Raw genomic sequence first — 27,184 nt, 5'->3', positions numbered from 1 at the left:
AGCTAACATCTTCTTTCTCATCTCTCTTCCAGACACCATTTAACATACAGATCAGAGAGCTAAAGCAAACCGATAGTACCTCTTCTCAAAACTACATCCATTTCAGAAATAAATTTTGCTATTTTGCTATCATCTATATTTTGTGATGATTTTCCTGAAATTACATAGATTTAATATATTATATACATATTATACTAGTGTATAACATATGCTTTATGTGTAAATACACTGTGCAGTACAGTATTAGTCAGGCATATTTTGGAATTGTACATGTCTTCTAATGTCATGTTGTTCCATATGTCTGATAAAGCCTATTAACTCAGACCCACGCCCCTACCACAAACTAGAGTTGCACCATTCTAAGAAGTTTAACGTTATCTGTCCTCTACTGATGTGAATTCTCTACATTTAATGACTTCTTTGGGCACGGTTGAATTACTGGGGTATCTTTCTTCTACCATATGGAGCTTCCTCTCTTTCTCACTCCCCGTGCTTCCTCTTCTTTCCTGGTTAGTTGATAACTATCAATATTGTTCAAGACAGAAAATAAATGAAGCTGCTATGGCGCAGGGGTGCCTTGGATATAAAGCTGATTTACAGCAGAGAAGGCTGGAGGGCAACTCACCCCTCTTGGCTTAGACTTGGTGACAAACTGGAATGAGTGGGTTTGAAGGAGTCATCCCTAATCTACATACTGGTAAAAGGTTTAACTGTGCTTATTTATCACATTGCACTATAGTAGACACGAGATTATAAAGTTTTCAATGATTTTACTAATAACAGTCTTTACTTTAAAAATTTTTTATACCTGAATAATTTAGGGATACAACCTATAAATTATCTTTATATTTTTCCTTGTGCATTATTCTCTATGCCTACCAGCATTATATTTCCCTACCTCTCCGAAGACACAAACTTGTCATGGCTTCAACATCACACGGAAGCTTAATCAGAGTCAAGAATAATGTCAGAAAAATATAAAATGGCATCTGGTGTAAGGAGCCACAGAAAGGATAAAAGGGAGAATTAGAAAAGTTTAAATACTGATTGGATGATCTAATGTATTTGTAAGAGAAAGGGTTTCTTAAGCATTAGGGTTCATTTTAGGTAATTTCCTGTGATTTTTTCAACTCTTCAGATTGGGGAAATGAAGTAGAAAAGAAAGAAAAATAAAGTTGTCAAGACCTGGCCTTTAAGGAATTTTTCTCTCTCACAAACCATGTGGCTAATCATAGGCAAGGGGTTAGCCATTTAGCAATTTTGGTTCTCAGCCTCCCCACCTATGAACCAAAGAGTTAGAACGAGTGATCTTAGGTAGTTGTTTTCTAATTCTAAAATCTATATTTCTAAGAAAGTCATTTTGGGACACAACTCTGTAACAACTCTGACATAGGCATTTTCTCTCTCTGAAGATACTGAGATGTGTGTTTCTATAGATGCCAGGCTTGAATTAGCTCTAGATACTGGCCCATGTGCTGAATGTGAGTTTGCTGCTAGAAAACTGCTGTAAGGGATTGTTTTCTAGGGAAGAAGAAATAACATGAAAAGTAAATTGAATTTCCCCCTGACCTTGGCCTCCCTTTCACCTCAATTGCAGCCAGAAGAAGTGGACAAGTGAACAAAGGTTCAAGGAGACCTGGGTTTCAATGGTGTTTTGAAGGATCCTGGGTATGTGCGTACTCTGTCAAATATTGGCACACATTTTAGGGCCAGCATGCCGTTCCTGTAATCTCATCTGTGCTGGGAAAGTGACAGTAATGCACTGGCCACCAAGCTGCCAGGAGTGCCCAGTTGTACTCTGGGGAAGTCATTATCATAAGCATTTCTTAGATCTCAAATAAATCTTGTCTAAGCATATTAAAAAGTCATGAACACTGTCCAATAATATCATAGCAGTTATTAAACCATGTCAATCTTTCAGATGAAGTAACTGAGGTCTGAACATATTATATCATTTATTCAAGTCTACAGTTAGTGGGACAGCTGAGACTATAAACCAGAGCTGAAACTAGGTCAAGGATTCTTCCCTGCTCTGTTTTGATTTTGTTTTTCTGAATAAAAGAAATCAGGTCATATGAGCATTAAAAATATTTTTTCTGATCTTCCTGATCTAATAATTTACTGATAGAAACTTCACATATATGGGAGTCAAATAACTTTTTGTAATGTCTTTGCTATCTCAAGTGCAAAGCAGAAATTATTTTGAATATGAAATGTATAGAAATGAATTAAGAAGAAAATTGGTTTGGTTTTCTTTCTTTACTGTAAAGTTTGTGGGTATTATTTTTACTATTGCTCTTAAAATTCAATCTCATAAAACCTAAGCTGTTTTACTACAAAGAACCTATAAGTTAGAAGAACAAGCGACAGGTTTTAATAATTCTTTGTATTTAAAAAGAACTGATACCTTTTATCCTATCATTTTTCTCCTGCTTTTTAATCACTTACATTTTAAAGAGATTTTACTGAAATTATTTTCATTACTTCAAAAAGATTAAAACAAACATGTTTCTCTATGATGTATATAATAAAAGTCATTTATAAGACCTCCTCTTTTTATTATATACATTTTAATAGAAAAGAAAATTTAACTCAAAACAAATTACCAAAGAATAAATAATTCTGTATTATTTCCAATGATAAGAAGATTGTCGTTGATGTTCACCACAGCAACTTATTAAATGGTCTACGAAATTGAAGAGATAACTTTCTAGAATCCAATCTTAAAGATTAGAGTCCAGAAGCATCGGCTGATACTATAAACAAGATTCCAGCTGTGGAGCATTTGGCGTGAGCAACTCCTCTTGCCTCAGCTACTGGCACAGATGTAACTAGAGCTCCGTCTGGTGTCACAGGGACATCTTATAGCCGCAGCTTGCCTTTCCCCAATCCAGCAGGCTAGGAACCTGTGATGCATTAATAAGTCATAACTGGTCTTCACATCAAAGTTATAATATCTGCACATGGATATGTATGCATTCAAGCTCACACACACATGCACACATTCTCACTATAATCAAGGAGACTGCAAGAAAAAATTTATTTATTTACATACATAAAATTAGATGAAAACACACACACATATATTTATAAATATATACATATGTGTGTGTGTGTGTGTGTGTGTGTATTTTTTGTTAATCCTCACCGAGGGTAATTTTTCCATTGATTTTTAGAAAGAGTGAAAGGGAGGAAGGAAGGGAGAGACAGGAAGAGAGAGAGAGAGAGAGAGAGAGAGAGAGCGAGAGAGAGACATTGCCAGGGATTGAACCTGAAACCTAGGTACATGCCCTTGACCGGGAATCAAACCTACAACCCCTTTGGTGCCTGGGCCAACACTCTAACCACTGAGCAACACAGGCCAGGGTGAAATATATTTTTAATAGTAGAAAATTTCCTAGATGGTTCTTATTACAGCTTGCTTCAAAATAATTTTATAGAAAAAGACATATGTTATAGAGAAAGGAATGGTTATGATTTTCTCCATATTGTCTATATTCTATGATTACCTATAACTCTAGGCATCACATCAAACAATGTCAATTACATCTGCATTCAAAATAGACCTAAATTGCTTCTTTCAACAAAGGAAAGATAACCATAAATATTCTATCTTAATTTATTTTCACTGCAACACTATTCCCACTGATGACACATTTTAACTACTTTTTTACCAGCATTTTTAACTCCTTTGCTCACTGACCCTGAAAACCTCTCAACCTTGGATTGATTCAACTCGGCCTTCTAGACTTTATGGCTGCATGCTGCTGCAGAAAATGCATGGTCCTTACCAGGTAATTACCCTCTAGCCATCATTCAAATGTTCACTCCTATCCTCACTGTTCAAAACCAGACCTGCTACCTTCCCCACACTTCTCAAGGCCTCTAACCTCTTCCACCAGCACCACTACTTGTCTACCACTTGGCAAGGAAAAGTAAAAAGTCTACCAAGCCTGAGCTCTTCTAACAGTTCTCCATGTTGATCTCCAGCTTCTTAGCATTGCCTTCCTTCCTGTCTCAGACAGTGAAGAGTGTCCTCCTTCCTGAAGCTAATCAGCCTCTAAGAAAAGTCCACCCTCTAGCTTTCCTCTAACACCTCAACAATCATTTTCCTCTCTCTACTATGTTCCTGCCCTTTATTGAATGAACCTATTTAAATTTCCCCTGTTTTCTATAAACTCTTCCTTAATCCTGTTTCCATCTAACTCTTCTCTTTTTCATCATTTGTGGTTTATCCAGGTGAGAAATTCACTTCCTTAACTTTCTCTTAGATTCCTTTCTAGGTGCTATTATCACCTAGTTCTCTACCTGGCGCTGATGTTGTTGATTCCTTTGCTGAATTCTCTTCCTCCACATATTGCTAAAAATTAATTCTTTATAAACCTTTTGTTCTAGGTCCTTAAGAGACAATATAAGAGTTCATTACTAAGCAGGATATTGCTAAATAGTCTTACTGTCTATCTCATGAGACCTTTGGGTCTCCGGACCATGCTAATTGGGTCTCCGGACTGCTTTACAGAAAAGAAAGAGTAATGCATTTATTCATCCATACCCATTTCATATTGGTCAAAGGTTTTGCCTGTAACTCTCCCACATTTTTAGCTAACACATTTATGATGATTAATAAGGGTCCTGTTGCATCCTACATCTCTTGTCAGGAGATTCTCTGGAACACGAGGCAAAGGGTTCAACAACAACAAGATTCCTAGATGCGGGGATGTGGTACTTTCTTCTTAGTACATATCACAGTTGTAATTACATAATGTAATAATTCCTTTAACTCCCCTCTTAGCTAAGAACTCATATATATCCTATGCTCAACTCAGTGCTTAGAACACAGTAAGTATCCAAGTACATATTTATCTATTTTTTTAAATTATGGTTTACATTCAATATTATTTTGTATTAGTTTGAGGTATACAGCATAATGGTTAGACAATCACATACTTTACAAAATGTTCCTCCTGATATTTCAAGTACATATTTATTAGGTGAATTAATGAGATGGACAAGTAGCATTTGGTTTAGAAATCTGACAGCTATGACTCTTCAGTAATATTGTGTGATCTTGAATTCTCAAGGCTCTCTTTTGTCATAAATAATATGTTGCTAATATGCCCTGGCTGGTGTGACTCAGTTGGCTGAAGTGTCATTTCATGCACAGAGGGGTCACAGGTTCGATTCCCAGTCAAGGCACACACCCAGGTTGCAGATTTGATCCCCAGTTCTAGGCAGGTTCCGGGAGCAACAGATTGATATTTCTCTCTGAACTGGAGTTTCTCTCTCTCCCTTTCCTTTCATCTACATCTAAAATCAATCAATCAATCAAATAATAATAATATGTAGATAATATGATTATTTGGGTTTTTAGATGAGATAACGCAAACCTCCTTGTTCTGGACTTTGTAAATAATAAATCCATTGTTTTAAATATTTATTTTTGTTATAATTTTTTTGTGATTATTGCATTTAATTTTAATTTTTAGTGTTTTTCCAAATGATAGATGTACATGTTCCTAAAAGATAAAATAATACTTTCAATTTTTAATAAAAAATAGCACCTCTTATCCCACTATTCCCCACTTGTAAATTCCATTCCTTAATGCATTTCACTATTTAATCTATTATTACCTCTATATTTCTATATAATACATTAATACTAACACTTTTAATTTTTTAATTTTCTATAATAAATAAGGGCGTAAAACTCAAAAAAATCTTTCAACATTCAAAAATTCTCCTCTTCTTATTCTCTCAAGAGTTATATAATAATTTTTTAAAATCTCCTTCTCCGCTGATTATGTTATAATTAAATAATGCTCTCAGATATTAATAGCATACTGTAATTAATAACATACTGAGGAAAAATGTGATTATATATTAATTCTTTGTGTTTAATTTAGAATAACAAACATTGATATTCATTTAGAAATTTCTTATTTACATACTGTAATATCTCAGACAACAGCGAAAACTCATTCAATGTCCTCAAACATATGAAATAATCTATCATTCCAACTTACTTTTTTGAGTCATTTCTCTTGGATGGTTTTATTCCAATTCTCCTTTCTTAAATGACTACACACCAGTATTCCTAGGAATCCTAGGTTTTCCTTTAAATATCATATTGGGAATTTTCTTTATCTCTCCTCTCTTTTGAATTTCTTGATTCTTGGTCTCACTCATTCCTTCTCTTTTATGTTTATGTGTTATTCTTTTTCAGTGATGGATTATGCTTTCTGTTAGCCTCCTGAATGGGTAAATAGCAAATAAATATTTTGAAACTTTATATGCTGGCAAACATTTTTTTTATTTTAACATCATCTTTAATCTTTAATTTGGATGGGTATAAAATTCTTACTAAGAAATTATTTTCAATCTTTTCCAGTATCCTTTCAGATATTTTAGTCCTCTGTGATTTTATGTAAGTAAAAAGGGAAAAGATCTTCAGTATGTGAGAATGCTAAATTATAAGATTATTAAAGATATAATTTTATTTTCAAAAGTTAAACCTAATTGAGTTTTGAGTGTGTTTAAAAATGTAAACCAATCAAAAATTTGCTATTTAGGATGAATACCATTTATTGTATTATCTGATGTGAATTCACATATTTATCTTTCACTTTTTATTTTGAAAAAAATGAAGCCTAGATAAAATTGCAGAGTCTAATAAATTTCCAGATGCTCTGCTTTAGAAGCACTAACTGTAAACTCATTGCATACACTTTCCCTCTCTTCCACTTTCTGTTAATAGATGTAATATATAGATGTAATATATATATATATATATATATATATATATATATATATATATAGCTTATTTATTTCATTATATTCTGAAACCCCTAAATCTGAATTTTTAAAGTATATTTTTATTGATTTCAGGGAGGAAGGAAGAGGGAGAGAGAGATAGAGACATCAATGATGAGAGAAAATCATTGATCAGCTGCCTCTTGCACACCCCACACTGGGAATGGAGCCCGCAACCTGGGCATGTGCCCTGACTGGGAATCAAACTGTGACCTCCTGGTTCATAGGTCGATGCTCAATCACCAAGCTATGCTGGCCAGACGGAATCCAAATGTTTAATTAATTCAAGCAGTGTTAAGATTATTCAAAGGAAAATGTCGATATATCTAGAATTCTAGAATGAATCACAAATGCAGAAATAGCTGTAACTTATTGACTTGGCTGTTCTGGAAGATATATGTTCTGGGTAAATTCTAAATGGAATAGCAGTTCCAAAGTCCTCTCTTTAACATTATAAAAATAATAAAAAATAAACAAATGGCTTAGATTTTAGGATTGAGGTAACTAAAATCAGATTGGTTATCTAAAATGTGTATCTTACCCATAAAATTGAATGTAATGATATGCTGACCCTTTTATAATAATAAAATGGGTCATTTTAAGAATTATCAAAGCTACATTTAAGGAAGAGAACACAAAAGGAATGTAAAAAATAACCTTTTCTTCCTAGGATTTTCTAGGCAATTAGCAAAGAAAGGAGGAAAGAACAGCCTGAATTTTAAATTGAGATTGGCCACATGAGATCAGCTTTCCACAGTTGCAAAACACAACCCATATCATCCCTAATGAATGTTACTAAAATTGAAAACATGGAACAATATAATTGTAGAAAACTCTTTCAGAGAATCATATGTATTAACTATATTTCACTTAATATATTCCTGATTCATTAATGCCTTAGTGTGTGTTTATATTTTAAAGTAAGGAGTCTTCCTACTATTTGTATACATTGCATCTTACAAGCTGGTCTTTGGATTCCTGTTCTTCTTCTGATTCTTGTGACCATTTCTGGGAATTCAGTGAACATTGTATTTGAAATGAACATGAAGTAGGAACAACAGCATTTCTAAATCCCTGAGGTGTGATTGAATAACAGTGTGGTGATTGCTGGAGGGAGAGGTTGAGGGGAGTAGAGGAAGAGGAGAGTAAAAGAGGGAATAAATGGTGATTAAAAAAAATTAAAAAATAAATAAATAAGAAAAAAACAGTCCTGTAGGTTCCTTCTGGCTTGGTATTTGTATAACGTTGCCAACCTTTGCTTTTGATCCCATTAAAAGTTAACTGTATTGCACCAGTTTGACCCCAACTTTCTCCCAATGCTGGTATCAGCAAAGCATAATTTCTCTTTTTTTTAATGCCTAAATTCTATCAATCTTTATTGTCATCTGATTGGTTAAAATTACAGCTAATCTGTGATTATCTGCAAGGCTGATCATTTACTTCAGTAGGCCAGTTAGTAATTGAGTATAAAGGGATAAGCCATCGAGGTCATGATGAAAAGGAAAAGCAACACCACCCACTACCATTAATTGGACCTTTGAGTGTTCTGAAAGGAAGTGTGGAAGGAGATAAACTTGTGCTACCAGCTCTGTGTAGTCACGACAATAAAAATATTGCAAAGAATTCTTTCAGGAGTGAAGTTCCCCAAAGCCTTTGGGTGTACCTCCCCCATAGGAGTTGTGGTATAAACTGAAGGTGCTGAATGCAGGCAGTAGCAAGGTCTACCACTCAACCATAAAATTTTCCTCTGCACCAATAAAAACTGCTTCATCTTCCACTCCTCCAAAACATTCCTGTATCTGCCATCTACTCCCAGCTGCATACTGACTCAGCTGTACCAGCAGGTCTTGGCTTATTTGTGAGACATTCTCTTCTTATAATTTGCAGTTTCTAAGGCTTCCTCTTTAGTTACCCCGACCTCTGTGCTGAGATGGGAGGGTTTCACTTCCAGGACTTCCTCAGCCCTCTAGAAACCTGCAGGCACCAGCTTTAATCTGCACCCCTGGGGACAGGGCAAACCGCTAAAACCCGCTGCATTTCAAAGCTAGCCCCTCCATGTGCAGCCGCACAGCTTACTTAGGTACTTATTGACTTAATAATCTCAGAAGAAGTTGCAGGTCTAATGATCCTTCCCTCTAAGTATTTCAGCATATATCATCATAGAACACATTATTATAAATAGTCATAGTATGCTTATAAAGTTAAAGAAATGTAAAATGATGAGATATTATTGTCTAATACAAAATTGATATTCAAATTTTATATTGTCTTCTTTATTAAAGAAACACTTTTATTACTACTATCTAATACATAGGCACAAAAGCTTTTCTTTTAGGTATTTCTACTTAATCCATCCATGTACACATTGGTTATTGTACATATTTGAAAATTAATTTACATTGACTTAAAAATACATTTTACAGCAATTTACCATAACAAGGATCCAATATCAAATCATACATTGTGTTCATTTTCATAGCTCTTTAGTTTTCTTTAATCTGATACCACTTCTAAGCCATTCTTTGTCTTTCCTGGCGCTGATCTCAAATAATACTTCAAAATTATTTAGGAAAAGTTATTTGGTAGCGTATTCATCCTGATGAGCATCTGATATGAGTCTTTAATTTTGACTAAGTATACTACCTGAAGTGTTTTCTCTAAAGCATCTTAACGAGAGGCACATAATGTCAGTTTTCCCCATCATCGATGATGTTCTATCATTACTTGGCTACAGGGATGTCCTCCACATTTCTGCTGGATTAAAAATCTTAAAAAAACAAAAACAAAACTTATTCTTTTGAAAACTTATGATAAGTAGGGTAAAACAACAGATATAACTCAGGGTTGCCAGAAACATAACTTCCAGTAGAGACTAGATTTCTTGATTGACTATAAAGTCTCAGACTAAACATTAAAGACTTATGCTTAAATTGGAAACAAGTTAAGGGCATCATTACAGTAAATCTAATCGTATATGTTCCCAGTTGCTCAATTGAAAATTTCCTAAAGAAGTGTGCTCCCTGTGTTGTTAAAAGCTATATCTTATAGCTTGTTTAGGAAAAGGCCCTTCATATCAGTATGGTGTCTTCTTCTATTTGCTGCTTAAAACACAAGTATGACTCTTTCTCTTTTAGGCCCCAGTGACACTGTAACTGACAGCTACTCTTAAAAGATGAGTGCATATTTCTTTCTTAAAAATCTCTTTTCAAGGAGCTGCCACGTCATTTTAATACAATTTTATCAGAAAGGGGCTATCTCATGAAATAGCCTTCATTATACATTCACACATTCAATCACACCAACATCACTTTTCAAATACCACCTCTTACAAATGGACACTGTTCACTTTCTCAATAGCAAAGGCATGACATGTGATTTCCACCCATCAGTGGAGATTTCAATCACCCAGCATACTACAATTTCACGCCAAGTTAGCACCTTTATCGGGGAATGAAATTAACAGAACAAATCCTGCCTAATTGTAAAAGATGCTAATTACACACTCACCCTGTAAAATAGGGCATGAGTGATGTGTGTCGAGCCCTGCAGGAAGTCATGAGCACTTGGAAACGCAACACTTAAGTAAAGCCTAAAACTGCTTATGCAGAGCGAAATGGAGACCAGACAGAGAGCAAAAATATACACACGGTCAAGGACATAAGAATGTGCAGAGATTTTTAAAATCTCATTTTAGAACGCTAGCCAGACTAGCGGGGACTTGGATGACTCTAGGAATTCATTATGAAGCCTTCACTCTAGTCCCCAATGCATATCTCCATCTGATCATGGTGAGAACCGGTCTTCACTGGTTAATCGCTGTTCACAGCTGGGACAGGAGTTAGCTGTGAAAGAGGTGATCCCCGTTCAGCTACTCCCGGGGAGGGGGGTCCACGTTACAGACTGGCAGTAATTAACTCCCCTGCTGGTGGTGGGCTCTGCAGAGAGGCCAGGAGCTGAGCAGGTCACAGGACATGAATCCTGAGCAGGCATTTCAGAAGCTGCCAAGCCTCTCTCCTTCCTGCGTGGTGCCCACCAGCTGGTGGAGGTGAGAGAGGAGTTAGCCCTGTCACTGTCAATCTGCTACCCCTCTCTGGATGGGAGACTCTTTTTCCCAATGTTGTCAAATTGTCACCTCTCGCCAGCACAAGGCTCACGTTAGGAAGGGAAACGTGTTCATTCATAATAATGCTGTTTAAGTGTGTGTGTGTGTGTGTACGCACAAGTTTAACATGCAACATGTATTACCTTTTCCTACTCCTCTTAGCTCTTCTGAAGATCTAAGCAATCACTTAAGATTCTATACGATTAAACCCAAATTTAAAAATCCAATAGTTCAATTTTTTCAGTTTGTCTGATAGGTCCCCACACTAAATTTGCTATGAAAGGCAATTATCACATCACATTTAATTAAAATGTCCCTGACTAATAGCTTGTGCAAACCACAAAGAAATTATACCATTTACAATTGCAAAGGTAACCCAGAGAAAGAGATTGTTTGTGGTTAATTTGTGTAATGATGCAAAGGTGATAAAATATTAAGTCCTCAAAGAGGCAACATGGAAATTCTCCAAAAGATAGCTTTGTGACACCATTTAAATCTTCAATCTGACAAAAAGGAAAAGGAAAGAGAGAGGAATAAGAAAAATAGAAACACAAAGAAAATAAAAAGGACAAATGAAATTCCCAACTTTCAAATTATCTTTTAACAAAAAAGAATGAATTAGTAATAAAATGTGTTTATATCATCATTAAAGGAATTTTATATAATCTTTTTAACTACAGAAAAACCATAAAAAGGAAATATTATGTTTTTAGAGTTTTATTTTTATTTATCACAAATAATAAATTCATAAGATAATGGTGACTGCTCACTTCATTCCATGACTATTGTTCCCAGAATGGTTTACATGTTCTGACATATTCTATATCAATATCAATTGCTTGATTTCATTCCCCAATGAAGGTGCTAACTTGGCATGAAACTGTAATATGTTGGGTGATTTAAATCATATATATATATATATATATATGTATATATATATATATACACATATATGTAATGTAGAACAGAATATTGTAAAAATTAAGTTACAAAATTTTTATTAAAACATTTCTTACATACCGTTATGTTGGCTGGGCCACAAAAATATTCCTTGTGGGCCGCATGTAACCTTGGGCTGCAAGTTTGACATGCTTGTTGTAGAATAAACATATCTCTGTTCTCTGTGAATTAGTTGAGACTAATCTTATCCCAAAAAATCATTCAGCCGGTCTTACAGATATGTGATGTACTATTGATTGCAGAAACTGAGTAACAACAACAGAACTTAGAAACTAAGAATCACAGAATCATGGATTTCAGTTCAAGAAGATAGTTTGATCATCTATTACAGAGTAACATTATTTTGTAAATGGAAAAACAAGGTTCAAAGAAAGATAAAAGATTACACAGGTGGCAAATGGCAAATCCAGGGCTTGAACTTGAGTCTACATTTAATTCAGAATTTCTTTTGATTACTCTCAAATTAAAAATTATGTATTATTTCAGAATATGAGAGTTGCTAGAGAAAAAAACATACTATCAAAAGTTGATGGTCATGGAATCTTGATTTTCAATGGGAGTATTTGTGACAGTTTCATAAGGCCAACCCATATACACACTGACCCAACAGGCAGCCCCCCTCACCGCTCCCGCACAAGACCATCAGAATTCAGTGTGAGTGACAGGCTTCTTTCTCAATGAATTGAGAGGTATTATCAGTATCTGGGTATTGTTTAAATGGAAATTTTCATTCTACAGGGGTTTTTTTGTGTGTGTGTTTTAATACGATCTCTAGGAAACTTGCTAATCATACTTTGTTCTCAGCCCCTATCTGGCCAAGGTCAGGTAAAGTTTGATCTCTCATTCTCTATTTATCATTCAAGGTCCAACTGGGATGAAGCGCCCTTTGCCTTAGGGGCCATTACATATACAGAAGATACAGGTATCAAGCTGGCAATTCCTCAGCCAACTTTGTCTAAAGGTAAATAAATGTAAATACAGGTTCTCAAATAATTTAATGAACCATTTCTTCCTCTCTTTTTTTCACTTCCTGCTAGGCTTTATGAGTTTTCAGTCATGTATGTACTAAATTTATTGATGTTCTCTAAAAAAAATAATATTTTTATGGTTTACTCTACAGTACATGATAAAAACTCATAGCATTTGGACTCTCAGAGCTTCACACAGAATCTCAATCACCTGAAGATACAGGAAGAAAAATCAATATCATGATTTGTGTTCCCTATAATAAAGTTTTATTTTGTTGTTAATATGCAAGCAAGTAAATATTATCTAATCCACAGTCTTAATAAGGAAAACAAATTGCAAAATGCTAATATATCCTTGTAATATGTATAAATTAAATCATATTAAAATTAATAGCAATTACATTCAGTAATAACTTTATAATTGATTGATTGCTGAATAATTATTTATAATGTTCTTGTTGCTGAATGCCTATTTGACAGAATGTTGTCAATTCTAATATAGCAGATTGGGTCAGACTTGATTGGTGCCTTAATTATTCTTTACTCACATGTTAGGGGGTTGTTTGTTTTTTCTGCATTGGCTATACACACTGACTACTTGCATAAATCCCAGAGTTATCTGACTTTATATTTGCTCTGGTTAGCTATGGAAAAAAACTTAATGGTAGAATGGAACATATAATTTGGGGAATTAGGTAAAAAGTTGAACTTCTTCTTAAATTCCCATTAATTTTACTTACTATTAGAAAGAATACTCTCTGTAGAAGGTAAAGCACTGTGTCTGCTATCCTTCGCTTCAGCCTGCCTCTGATCCCCCGCTCCCCCACACCAGCTAAGAATAGTTTGTGTTTGTTTCCTCGAAGATACTGAAGGGCTGTTTCAAGCAAACCTACTTGTGATTTCTTGTTCTGACAGGGACCCGGACAACAGCCGTGGTGTCCATCTCATCATCAGTATTTCTGTCGGGGAAGGAAGAGTGCCAACGCTGAGCAGTCTGCTCAGACCTCTCTTGGCACCGGCAAGCGTGGTGCTGACAGCTTCTTGGCTCACAAACATTTCCAACATGGCACACAACCCACGCCCTGAGGGCCTACATGGGCTGCACCTACGTGTTTCTTCTTGCTTAGCATTAAGTAGAGTCATGTATGCATAAGATGCTTTAACAAATGTTCGGTAGCCAGTTCAGCTGTTGCAATAACTACATTCTTCAATGTAAAAAGTGTACGTCAATGGCCAGTTGAGAGATGACTTTTTCTTTTTCCCTAGATGAAATAGTAGTGGCCCATTTAACCTGGAGGACCCTGCAAGTGATAATAGATGGTCAGAGCTGGGTAGAAGGCAATGATTCTTGGCTATTTCAAGTAGATGACAGTTGGGACCTTAGGTATTAAAGACTCTAAGGCATAGGCATTTTACTTGACATTGGCTTAAATGCGTGACATATATGCTTCGCTTTTTTCCTGCTAGCTCTGTTCCTCACAGGGAAGTCATACCAATTCAGACTTTTCCAAACATTGGTAGGTTTGGGACTGTTAGACTGGATGAAGGGGAAGATACTTCATTTACTCAGCAAACTGCCATCTAATTTTAATGCTTTTTTTTTTCCTACCAGGAAGCTTCAAGGCTTTGTTGAGATTGATCCTAACCAGAGATCAATTAGTGGGTAATAATCCTGTGAAATCCCAGACTCTTTCAGGACAAAATAATCTGCACCTGTTCAATTTTGAAGTAGCCAAAGATTCCTTCTGCAAACGAGGGATCTATCTTTGAGTAACTGTATTTTCTTGTTGCTGAGATTACTAATGTGTTCTTTTTCCATATCCAACTTGATACTTATCCAACTGTTTTTGCTTCATAGCCTTCCATTTATTTTTAGAATGCTAGTTATTTTTTGAGACGCTAATTCAGTTTTGTTTTAATTTCTTCTTAGATTACGATTTTATTTGTTGCTTTGGGGTGATCTCTTATTGGGATCTTTCCATTAAATTAATTCTTTTTTTTTATGGAAGCCTTATTTGGGGAAGGAATCTCTTGGCTAGTTTGTGGTTTTCTCTCCATGCCTACTCCTCACTGTTTGTTTGCTTTGCACCTCGGGATTCTCAAGTGAAAACCAGCTCTTACATTTCTGGTTCTGAATTGTTGGCTTAAGAAAATATAACCAGCCTGGCAAGGTAATTCAGTTGGTTGGAGCATCATCCCATACACCAAAAAGATTGTGGGTTAGATTCCCAGCCAGGGCACATGCCTAGGTTTTGGGTTCGTTCCCTGGTTGAGGCATGTATAGGAAACAACTGATTAATATTTCTCTCTCATGTGGATGTTTCGCTGTCTCTCTCTTTCTCCCTTCCTCTCTCTCCAAAATCAATAAACATGTCCTTGGGTGAGGATGAAAATAAAGATGTAACCAATCCATTTCCAGAGTCAGTTCTTGGTGGAGGGATATTCACAGTCCTTCCTTGACCCTCCAAAGATATTGTTCATTATAAGCTACAGATCCTAACCCTACACAAAGCTATCTCCAACCTCCATTTGCAGACCTAGTGCTCTGTTCCCTCACAGTGAGTGGAATATTGTTAGAGCTGCTTCTTGTAGGAATTAAATAAAAGATGCTAAGAATCATTTTCAGTAGAGCAGCCCTATAGGCTTCCTCTTTCAGTTGCTCTTCTGGAAGGTCATTTCATTTCTGCTCCTCAGATAAAGATATTCTGCTCATAAGCATGGGTATGTCTTTTTAAACATGTATTAATAATGTTTCATCTGTCCTGTGTGTTCTGAGTATGGGGATTCAGTGTGAATTATCTATAACATATTTATCAAAAGAAAAGCATTTTTAAATATATTTTTAAAACTTGGTACATTACAATAATTTTTTTCTACTGCAAAATCCAAAGATCAGAAGGAATACAATAAAAGCATATTTATCGGAGCATGGGGTTTCTAAATAAAAGTGTGGAGAGACATGGAAAATAATTAGTAAAGTTGGTACACAGAATATTTTACAGTTCTAAGATATTTAACTCAGCCTTAGCTGGTTTGGTTCAGTAAATAGAGCATCGGCTGGAGGGTCCTGGGTTCGATTCTATTCAAAGGCACATACCTTGGTTGCAGGCTCAACCTCTGGCCTCAGGTGTATGCAGGAAGCAACCAATCAATGTGTCTCTCTCACATAGATGTTTCTTTCTGTCTCTCCCCTCTCCTTTTCACTCTCCCTAAAAATCAATGGGAAAATATCCTTGGATTAATAACAAAAACAAAAAGATATTTAACAAAAAAGATATTTAACCCATAAATACAATATTTTAAATATCAAAACCTACCTATTGGGATCTATCTGTCATCTATCAGTAGATATATATAGTGATTATCATTTAAAGGATTCTGAGACTTGAATATGTAATTCCTGGGTGTATAACTCTTCAACAAAAAACATGCTCAGAATGCTATTAATAAAGTACAATTGTCTTTATCTTTTAAAATATTTTAATCTATAAAATACCTTATCTTTTTCTGTAAAAATATTTTAAAGCATCATCAATTAGTTTTTTTTTTTATACAAAATGTTGGTTCTAAGAATCTAATACCATACTAAATCATTTTATTGCTTTAGTTAAAAAAACCCTTAAATTTGTAATATGAATATTCAGAATAAGCCATAGTATTGTGGTAGGCAGCTAGACAGACTTGCAAAGAGCAAGAACTATGGCCAGTTACAGAAGGTTACTGGGGCTGAAAGCTCCGAGTGCCTAACAGGCAAAATTGGGAAAACAAGGACCTTGTTTCCAGGGCAACCTTTCCTCCCCCAGCGTATTGCTGGTCAGCCCCAGTGATATTTCAGCTGCAGGCCCAGAAAACCAGTAAAATCAAACAAGTTGATGCCATGGCTGACATTAAAATTGGCTGCAATGACTGGTGACCCCCTCTCCTTCTGCGAACCAATCAGTAGAGACCATGACCCAAAAGAACACATCTGGAAAGCTGATGAATATTCTACTGTGAACCTCCCCTGAGACTTTCAGATAAATATCCTCAAGACAGAGGATCCAGTGTGGCTGTCTCTATGGAGCACATGGAACATGCCCATTCCCTTCCCTGTTTTCTTCCCCCAGGGTATTTTCCTTGCCTCTTCTCTTTCTCCTAAACTCTAAGGGCCCTACTTTTGCCTCTGTAACTTATTCCCTGAGCTCACACAGCCCAGCTGGCTCACTTCTTTTGTGACCAGAAAGGGAGCCTGACCCTTGGCGGGTCTGCTAGTACCAGCCAATAGTGTGTGGGTTCTTGACTTCATGCAGGAAAAAGTTCACAACAAAAGTCCAGGTGACTATGAGGGAATGTTTATTAAAGCTGGGGACAGTTAAACAAGGAAGGGCTTAGCATAGAAGAAGCAGCTGGGCTGGGGTGGGGGGGTGGGTGTCACTAGCCTGGACTGCCCTAGCTTGCTGGGAAGTCAGAGAAAAGAGAGCCTTGGGATCAGGTTCAGGGCTTGGCCTGGGAGGAGCTGTCACTGCCCACTGCCCATGGCTTCCTGGTTGCAAGCCTCATGGGGTCCTTTAGGATTTAGGACACACATGCCTGTGGGGGAAGAAGACGGGAAAGGGAAGGCAGGGGCTGCTTCCCAGAGGGAGAGCACACCTGGGCCCTTTGTCTTGAGGCTCTATCTATTTCTCACAGGCAGGAGCCTTAGGGGAGGTCTCCAGGGAGGGTTCCAACAGAATATTCATCAGTTTTCTAGGTGTGCTCCTTCAGGGTCTTGGTCAGGGTCAGGGCAGGGGGTCGATAGTCATTGCAGCTGGTCCTGGAATAGCCCACCTGTTTTTGCTGCTTTTCTGTGTCTGTAGCTGAAATTCAACTGAGGCCTAGATGTTATTTCTAAGGCGGTGACCTTCGTATCTGCTGTAATTGCTCTGTCATTTTGGTAAGCTATCTATCTCAGTTTCTCTATTTCTGCTGTCCTGGCTCACTGTTCTGTCTCATTTCCATGCCTTGCTTCCTCTACCTCTGTGACTTTCTTTTATTTTTTTAAAATTTTTATTGATTTCAGAGAAAAGAAGGGAGAAGGGGAGAGAGTTAGAAACATCAATGATAAGACAGAATCACTGATCCACTGCCTCCTACATGCCCCCTATCAGGGATTGAGTAGCAACCTGTTCATGTGCCCTGACCAGGAATCAAATCGTGACCTCCTGATTCATGGGTCAATACTCAACCACTGAGCCATGCTGGCCAGGCCTACCTCTGTGACTTTCTTAATAAACTTTTGCTTGTATCTGATTCTTGGCTCTGAATTTTTTTCTGAGCCGGAGCTCAAGTACCAAGGTTTGCTACCTAGAGGTCAAATTGCCAGTAACATTCTGATACTGTTTTTGCCACCAACAGTATGAATCAAATTTCTTGCTGGTTTGTTCAATTTAAAGTTGCAGAAACCAAAATAGGAAGAATAATTTTTTCTTCATTGGAAAGAATAAATTTCAGGTATTTATGTATTGATCTTATGTATAAGACTAACACAAGTCAAAATTTCACCGTGGCCAAACCCAAAATGTTGCATGCTAGGTCTTTTAATGAGAATGTGGCAAAATGTGTATAAATAAGTTTGAACCATTCATTCACTCAGTCAACAAGTCTTTTAAAGTATCTACTCTGAATAGAGCACAGTTAAATTTTAAGTGAAGCACAAACTAAGATACAACTTTTGCTGTACTAACCACCTGCTATTTTTACCTATACTGCATCTTTTTCTTTGAGGAATTTTCTATCTCAAAGAGCACTTGAACCTGCTATATTAACTTTCACAGACTAAAGACTCTATAAATAGCTATTAAATTAAATCATTAATATTCATTCTTATAACATAATTTAAAATGGATGACAAATGTAAAAAAAAAATAACAAGAGTATAAGAAAGAAACTATAACTTTAAGAAAATGAGAAAGCCATGAAAATGATTACATCATAACTGATATTTAATTATTTTCTGGCTCGTAGAGAACACACAAAGTTGTTTCTATATATGTAAGCCAATAGTGAGAGTTTGTCCAGCATTTAATAAGTACTTTTTGAATTTAAGTGACTACCATTTGGGGGATTCTCAGCCAACAGGACCTCACTCCTCTCTTCTGTCTCTCCTGAAATGTATGTGCTCTACCCTTAATAATGCCTTTGAAATATGTAGATAAAGACTTTGTTTTTTTCTTTTTGATTACATAGTATCTGCCACCACTCCATATGTCTTTTCCAGATTGCCTTTGACAGAAAATGTCACAGAGATTTTATGTGTCAATATTTTTCTCAGATGCTCCCAGTTTTATCCTTTCTATAGTCTATTTATTTAAAAATTAAACACATTTTTATAAAGAGATTATGTTGTGATTTCCAACCCTATTTTTCTTAGAAGTCTGATCTTTCCTTCTAAAATACCAAGATTTGCATGCTGTTAAAAACAACATTCAGCCCAGTAAACTTAAAAATCTAATTGGCTCTATTAGAAGATTCATGAATAGTGCAGTATTTCATCTAGCCACTAGAAGGGCACTTGATGGCTTGGACAAAATGGGATGCTTTTATAGGATGAAGGGTGGGGCCAGGGAGCTATTAGCAAAAGAAAAGAAAGAATTACTTTGAAGTCAAGAAATCTTTTTGGGGTGAAGAGACAAGCAAAGGTTATATCATGCAGATTGCTTCTTCTTTCTGTGGGGAATGGATAGGACCCATATGACCTAATTAGTATTGACCAGAAAATGCCAACTGGTTGATTAATGTTGCATATCTGGAGAAGTTTGAAATTGCAATTAGGCTAGGTGTTAAATCTAGGTTTTGTATCATAGGTTTCCAGCATAAGTGAGGCTATTTGCCTCCCCCCTTTTTTTCTTAAATAATATCTATATTCAGGTTTACTTTCTTGTTTTCATTTCCTCAAAATTTTACATATCAGCAAGACTAGTTCCCTTGAAGGGTAAACTTGGGATCATAAGAAATGAAAGAGATCATTGAGTTAGCAATAGCCCTTTGTTGGCTATTGAAGGTTACACTGCTTTGATGAGATGTCTCAAATGAGAAAAAGGAGAACTCAATCGTCAGACTTAATTCATTTCATTATAAAATTACATCTTTTTATAATTATTCATCTTATTCAAACAGGACTCATAATAAATACTTTCTATCTCCAAACTCTTATTATTGTCCTGCCATCCCTTTCCCTTTTAGCTGCCAGGCTGAAAGAAATGAGTTAAAATTGCATGTAAATGTATTACTACAGATACCAAATTTAGAATACTCTGTTGGGGCTGGCTGGTGTGGCTTAGTGGTTGAGCATTGACATACAAATCAGGAGGTCACAGTTCAATTCCCAGTCGTGGCATATGACCGTATTGTGGGCTTGATCCACAATAGGGGGTGTACAGGAGGCAGCTGATGGATGATTCTCTCTCTTCATTGATGTTCTTATCACTCCCTATCCCTTCCTCTTTGAAATCAATAAAATATATATAATACTCTGTTGGGAAATAATGTGACTTGATGTATACACTGATAGTAAAAGTACAAATCAAAGAATAATAAGAGCTTTCTGTAAAATTAGATTCACAAAATGATGTCAAAAGTTGGTGCTCACATGTCAGTCTGGACATTCTTAATAACAAATGTCACCACTTAGAGATTAAATATTTTAAGTATCAAGATGCTTTATAAAATTGCTTTAAAATAAAAGATTAAATCTTATTAGGTGGAAAAAAAATCAATGAGCTATCAACATATAGAATTAACTATGCATCTCCAATGTCATATATTTTGGTTTACATGCCAATCTATAATTTATTAACTGAAAGCAAGGCTCTTTTAGTTTCCATCAAAATGATGGCGTCTAGACTTAAAAGTATAATATTGAGGGGGAAAAATGTCCATAAGATAAGATAATATCATGTGCTGAAAGATCATGAGTAGAAAAGTACAAAACACTGGATGACAATCCTAGCTCAAGAATGCCATAGCTATGTGATCTTGGGTAACTACAAAACCTCTTTCTTCTTTCAAGCAACTTCGCTGAAGAGTTGTTGTAAGAGTTACAGATAAAGCAGCTAGCTGAGTACCTGGCAGCCTGCTGGGGTCCAACCCCAGCAGGTCCAGGGGTCCCCAAAGGTGTGGATGGAGTCGGCACAGAAGGAACAACACAGAGGCAGCATTCAGTTGATCAGCAGCCTAGCCAGGATCTCCAGCCAAGTTCTGGTCTGGATCTCCAGAGAGGTTCTGCTTAGGATCTCCAGCCAGGTTCTGTGTCCATGTTCTCTTGCTAGGTTCTCCAGCCAGGTTCCCCAGGTTCCCCAGCCAGGTTCGGTCACCAGATTCTGTAGCCAGGTTCTTCAGCCAGGTTCTGTCACCAGGTTCTAGTCAGGTTCTCTTGCCATGTTCTATAGTCAGGTTCAGTCCAGGATCTTTTGCCATGTTCTCTCCAGCAAAGTTCTTCTGTCTCTAGGTTCGGTGTAGGTTCTGTCTCTAGGTTCTGAGTGTAGGTTCTGTCTTCTTGGTTCTGTCTTCTAAGTTCTGTGTTCTAAGTTCTGTGTTCTTACATCTGTATTTATACCAGTTGATTCCAATCCTATCAATCTCTATTCCAAAGGTTAGGGCGTTTCTCCAGGGAGTAAAGATTATGTAGCTTAAGCATGATTGTTCGTAGTTAAAGTGATTAATTACCCACCTGGCACTTAGTTAAGAGGTTTATTCCCTCCCTAACTTCAGGGGAAAATCCCTACCTGGGGAAACAACCTTTCTCAGAGACCTTAGTTAAAACACATAGTGCCAAGAAGGTGAGCAAACATATTAAGAACAGTATGCCATATATGCCAGGTCCCTTGAAACAGCAAGCATGGACCGGCTCCCGGCAGCAGCCAAGATACAAAATGATAATAATATCATATTCATCATTACTATCATAAAATTACTTTAAAAGTATGTGTTATTTTTCTACTAGAGGCCTGGTGCACAAATTCATGCATGGGCGAGGTCCCTCGGGGTGGCCTGTGGGGAGTGGGCTCCAGCTCATGCCCCCAGGCTCGCAGCACTGATTCTTGATATTTAACCCATAAATGGCACCACCCCCTCACTTGCTCCACCATCCCGCCTGTGAGGCAATTCGATTGGGGCCAGGCCCTCTTCCCGTCTCCCTCAGCACCTGGGAGCCAGGCGGCAGACCCACCCCTTGCCACCACCGCTGGTTGCTGTCTGTGGGGTGATGGGTTGGGAGCAGGCCACCTGCTACCAGAGCCATGTCACCGATGCAAGCCAGGTTCCACACCAGCCCCTGGTGGTCAGCACATGTCATAGCAAGCGGTTGAACTCGGTCAAACTCCTGGTCGAACAATTTGAATATTAGGCTTTTATTATATAGGACTAGTGTCCCAGTGCACAAAATTTGTGCATGGGGGGGTGTCCCTCAACTCAGCCTGCACCCATGCAGTGGCCACACCTATTCTAGCCACTGACTTGCTCTCAGGTGTGATTGGCAGATAAGCATCTTTCCACATCACCCAGACCTTACTGGGCATGTGTCTAAATTGTCTCATCTAGTCCCTTCCCCATTGATCTGGGGGAACAGAATTGGAGAATGCTAACTGCAGCTTCCTGGAAAAGCTATATAAATGGCATGCCTGCATCATAGTCTCCCCTTGGTTCCTTTTCTGTTAAATAATAACCAGGTTATTTAACAGTATCAAAGGGACTGCATAAAATTATGAGTATAATGTCTTTCTGTCTAGCATAAACACCTTCATCATATTAGATGTCCCCACTGTCTATAAAGTCCCTGAAGAGGCAGTTTACATGTAACACAGGCATTAAATATAACCTACTACTTTGGTTTTTTACCTTTAGAATTAGATATAGTCATTCGCTTAAGAAGACAACAGAAGTTGTTCCTGCTTATGTGCTAGTGAGGAAAATAAAAGATAGGGGTGTATTCTAGCCTAAGTCAAGGTTAACAAGTTTTGTCTTCTATTACTCAAAGGATTGCCAAGTCTAGCTGGGAATATGACCTGTGTCAACGCCTCACATCGGCTAAATCCTGAAAATAACCCATTCTGGGTCTAATATCCGGACAAATAGCACATTCTCATGATTTATGTTTGGCATATCTGCAAGTATTCATGAACACTGCCAGAAAAATAAGTTATTCTTATAGGAATTTTTAGAATTAAAATCATTTCCTTAGTTATGGTTCTTATATACAGATATAATGTAATGAGCCAAGAAAATTTGTGGGCAAAGTAAGTTCTTAATTGGGTTGATCACATATTTGTAAAATATTAACCATCCTAAATAACAAAACCCTAATATGCAAATTGACCAAACAGTGGAACGACCAGTCGCCATGACATGCACTGACCACCAGGGGGCAGACGCTCAATGCAGGAGCTGCCCCCTGGTGATCAGTGCGCCTCCACAGGGGGAATGCTGCTCAGCCAGAAGCCGGGCTCATGGCTGGCGAGCGCAGCGGGGTGGCAGGAGCCTCTCCCACCTATGCTGCAGGCGGGCAGTAAGGAGCGAGGGGTTCCAGACTGTGAGAGGGCCCAGGCCAGGCTGAGGGACACCCCCCCCACACACACCCACACACATACAATGCACAATACTTTGTACACTGGGCCTCTAGTAATTTTATAATGTGCTCTTAAAAGTCAAAAGAGAAGGAAATACCAGAATTACAACTTTAATAAGAGGCAAGAGGAAAATTTTCTCAGGTATAACTTATATGTTATATAAAAAGTTTATCATTAATATTATAAATCAAAAGTGACTGCTTTGGTATTCTTCATTTAGACCCTGCATTTTTTTAAAGGAGATTCTGGTGGCATTTTGCTAATTATGAGTCATATTATAACTAAAACATGGTTCTTACAAAGAAAAGAAGGCAGAAAAAAACCCCTCTGATTTAATCAGTTCAGTTTTTCAGATTTTAACACCAGGAATATAAAATCTCATTACATTACATGAAAAGCTGAGTAATTTACAACTAGCTGTACAAATAAAGACATATAAATGTCAGAATTATTTCTTTAAAAATCTGTCATTTGAGTACCATTTAAAAGTGAAAATTTTATAAAACTAAAATAGATTGTATAAAGCTTAAAGAAAATTTGGTTGAATTTTCCCCCTTAATTTAAATGTTGATATAATTATGCTTATATTTGAGGTAAAATTAAGATTTATATCATGATAACCCTTTCTTGAAATCAAAACATGATTTTGTTGGTTGTAAATATTGAGTAACAATAGAGCTCACCAAATATTCTAGCTACTGCCTCATATTCTGCCCCACTCCCCCGACATTAGTGGGCATACAAGCATCTTCAACCATTAAACTGTGAGCAAACATAATATAAGTTATTTCTTGGCCTAAGAATATCAACAAACTAATTAGCAATACTTTGACTGTTTCTTCCAAAGCCACAGTGATTCAACAATTCACTTGTTGCAGTTAAGGTGCTTAAATATTGCCTTAGTCACTTTATGTGTAATTCATTTTGTATTCTCAGCTACCTTACAGAATAGTGTTATAAATTAGGAATTTGAGGATAAAATTTATTGTCACTGGCATGATGGACATCGTGATTAAAATAATGTCTTGAGCTCAAACAGAAAGCATTCTAGTCCTGTCTTTATAATTTACTTCTTATGTGATCTTGGCCAGGTTATCTAATATCTTAAAATCTCAGATTGCTTTATCTAAAAAAGGAGAATGATTATAGCGCCTCCCTATAGGATTGTAGTGGGAGTTAACATATTATAAACACTCAATAATAGAGAGCTATTTATCTTACATTTTTAAAAACCCGAGGGCTGTTTGAAATCTTTTAATCTTTTATATCCTGTTAGTTTGGTCAAGACACAGGGGAAATCAGTTTTAAGATGGGGCATCTTTAAGTGACAGAATATCAGGTAAAATCAAGTTTCCCAGCAAGGCACAGCTAGAAATCCTTATTTGAATTACATGAATAGCATTCTTTCTTTGGTTGTTGTTGTTGTTGTTGTTGTTGTTGTTGTTCTTCTTCTTCTTCTTCTTCTTCTTCTTCTTCTTCTTCTTCTTCTTCTTCTTCTTCTTCTTCTTCGTCTTCTTCCTCTTCTTAATGTGGGCAATACACTTTACTACTCTTGTCTATAACTAAAACATTGCAGAATTATCAATTCTGGGTCTCATACGAAATTTTTAGAAAATATTTGTTTTTATCCCTTGTCCATTAAAAAGAAAAACATTTTGAGGAAGTAAAATAGAGGTGTGATAGGAGTTTCATTCTTAATATTCCTTTGTTAAGATGTCAGGGAGTTTTTGAACAATATTTGTACCTAAGAATAAGAAGGTGGATAAAGGTGAGCTTTCTAAAATGACGAAGGCTGCCACTTGCCTATGTAAATCTTTCATTTTTTAATTTCCTCAAGAATAAGATTCCAATATTTTTAGCAATGAGTATTTTGATCTATTCTTGAAACCTAGTATGCCTTTCATTAAATTTAGTTTTAAATCCTAGTTCTAAAACTCATTTCCCCTCCCAATGCTCCCCCCTTCCCCCAGAGACCTAACCTTTCCCCCAGAGGATCAGCAACTCCCAAGGCAACAGAAAACAGTAGCCTGAACCTAAAAATAACATCTTGACTTAAGTTATGTTTCTGCTCCTGAGCACTAAGGTAGAACAACCTCCTGGAGACTTTCCTGTGAGGCCAGACAGAGGGATGTGGGATCAGACCTCAGAAAAATCCTCACCTCCAAGCAACCAGCTCCCAGCACGACTCAACACCCCAGGGGGTCTTGGAATTTGTCCACTACACTCTGTAACCTACCTTCCCTCAGTAAGTCAGGGCTTATCTGCCAATTCGGTATTCAACAATTTTTCTTTCTATTCTGCAAATTCCTGTTCATGCATTTCTTTGGGTCAGTGCATGAATCCACACAAACTAAAATAAATAAATAAATAAATAAATAAATAAATAAATAAATAAATAAAATCCCAGTAACAATCTCTGTTGATTCTTCAGGCCCACTCCCCATCCATCTTTTTTTCTAGCTAGATCCATATTTACATCTCTCTCCTGTCACTACACTTGCCATTGTAGACCTGGGAATTATAGCAAATAATCCAAGTATGAATGGAGCCATTTTCAGAGATGAGTAAAGAAGTTGTTCAGAAAGTAAACCTCGATAGTCTGTAGAGAGCAGTCCAGCAGAGATAAGCAGGCAGAAACCTGGAGAAAGAGCATTTAAGCGTTTGGATGTAGCCTTAAATGAAATTCATAAGTATCCCATCGGAATTTCCATATACAGAAGACAAATAGGTCCTTTCATTTGCAACTCTACCTATTGATATAGAGTTTCATTTCTCTATTCCCCTACCCCCTTATCCCCAGTGTCCTTAAGGTGGGGACTCTACACTTAGTGTACATGAGAATCCCTACAGAAGCCTGTTAGTTACAGATTTGGGACTTTACTCTTAGAACGTATGAGTGAACCATTTTAGGAAAAAAACCAGAAACATATACTTTTTTAGCCATTATCTCATGCGTTTCTTATACATCTGAAGGTTTCCATACCTTAAGGAAAACTAGCTGTAAGGCTTAATAAATTATGTAATTTAGTAGTACTTAAAAAAAAACATCAATAATAATGCCCGATGTGAAATATTAGTTCTCCTTTTTATTCCTGAAAGTATACACTCAGTAATATTTGCTTTACTCAATTAGATTACTGGAAATATGCAATCAATGACTGTGTTTTTAGAGAGGCATACTTCTGATCAATAACCATTGGTTGTCTTTAGCTAACACTCAACACCAGTGCACACTAACAAATGGTCACTGAAATTAATGACTTCATTTTGTACCAGGTTCAGGACAGCTGTTCCAGAATCTTCTAAGGTGAACTTAGTCTTCTCACCGCTGATGGCTGTCGTGGCCTATGCCATCACACCACCTGCTCAGCAATCACTCCCAGCAGCTGTTGTTCTTGGCACCATCTGCCTGGCGATCTCTTCATCCATCTGTACTTCTCCTTGGCACTGCTCAAGTTACAGCACACTTCACTCTCCGCTCCGAAACAGAGGAATTCCCAAGTCATTCCCCCTTTTAGATTTAGGAAAGCCCTTTGTGGAAGATCCACAGGACTATCTTTCCCTTTTGTCTCCCACTTAAAAATTTCATACTATGAATGATTTCTTAAATTTGAGGGGAACTTGGTCTTGTTGGCCACAGCAGAAATACAGACCTTGACAAATGCAATTATAATGATAGTTGGTGTTCAGATGATAATAATAATAAATAATAACACTAGTGACAATAAAATTATTTTATTTACTTATTTTTTATTTCAGTAAAT

At 36.8% G+C, this 27,184-nt stretch overlaps 1 pseudogene across 1 annotated transcript in view; it reads right to left on the bottom strand.

Annotated features, from left to right (window-relative positions):
* The window catches only part of LOC308521585 (DNA repair protein RAD51 homolog 3-like), a 34,256-nt pseudogene extending 7,330 nt beyond the window's left edge, over window positions 1–26,926 (bottom strand). The window contains exons 1-3 of the transcript in view: window positions 26,783–26,926; window positions 8,030–8,812; window positions 7,771–7,917 (exon numbers count right to left, since the gene is read on the bottom strand). The product of the transcript in view is annotated as a DNA repair protein RAD51 homolog 3-like (transcript). The remainder of the gene's footprint in view (window positions 1–7,770; window positions 7,918–8,029; window positions 8,813–26,782) is intronic.
* Between the last annotated feature and the right edge of the window lie 258 nt (window positions 26,927–27,184).

The sequence above is a fragment of the Myotis nattereri genome (genome assembly GCF_964212035.1).
Source record: "Myotis nattereri genome assembly, chromosome: 6".
In the NCBI taxonomy this organism is placed as follows: Eukaryota; Metazoa; Chordata; class Mammalia; order Chiroptera; family Vespertilionidae; genus Myotis; species Myotis nattereri.
The sequence above is the reverse complement of the archived record's forward strand: the minus strand, read 5'-3'. Positions and strand labels throughout refer to the sequence as shown.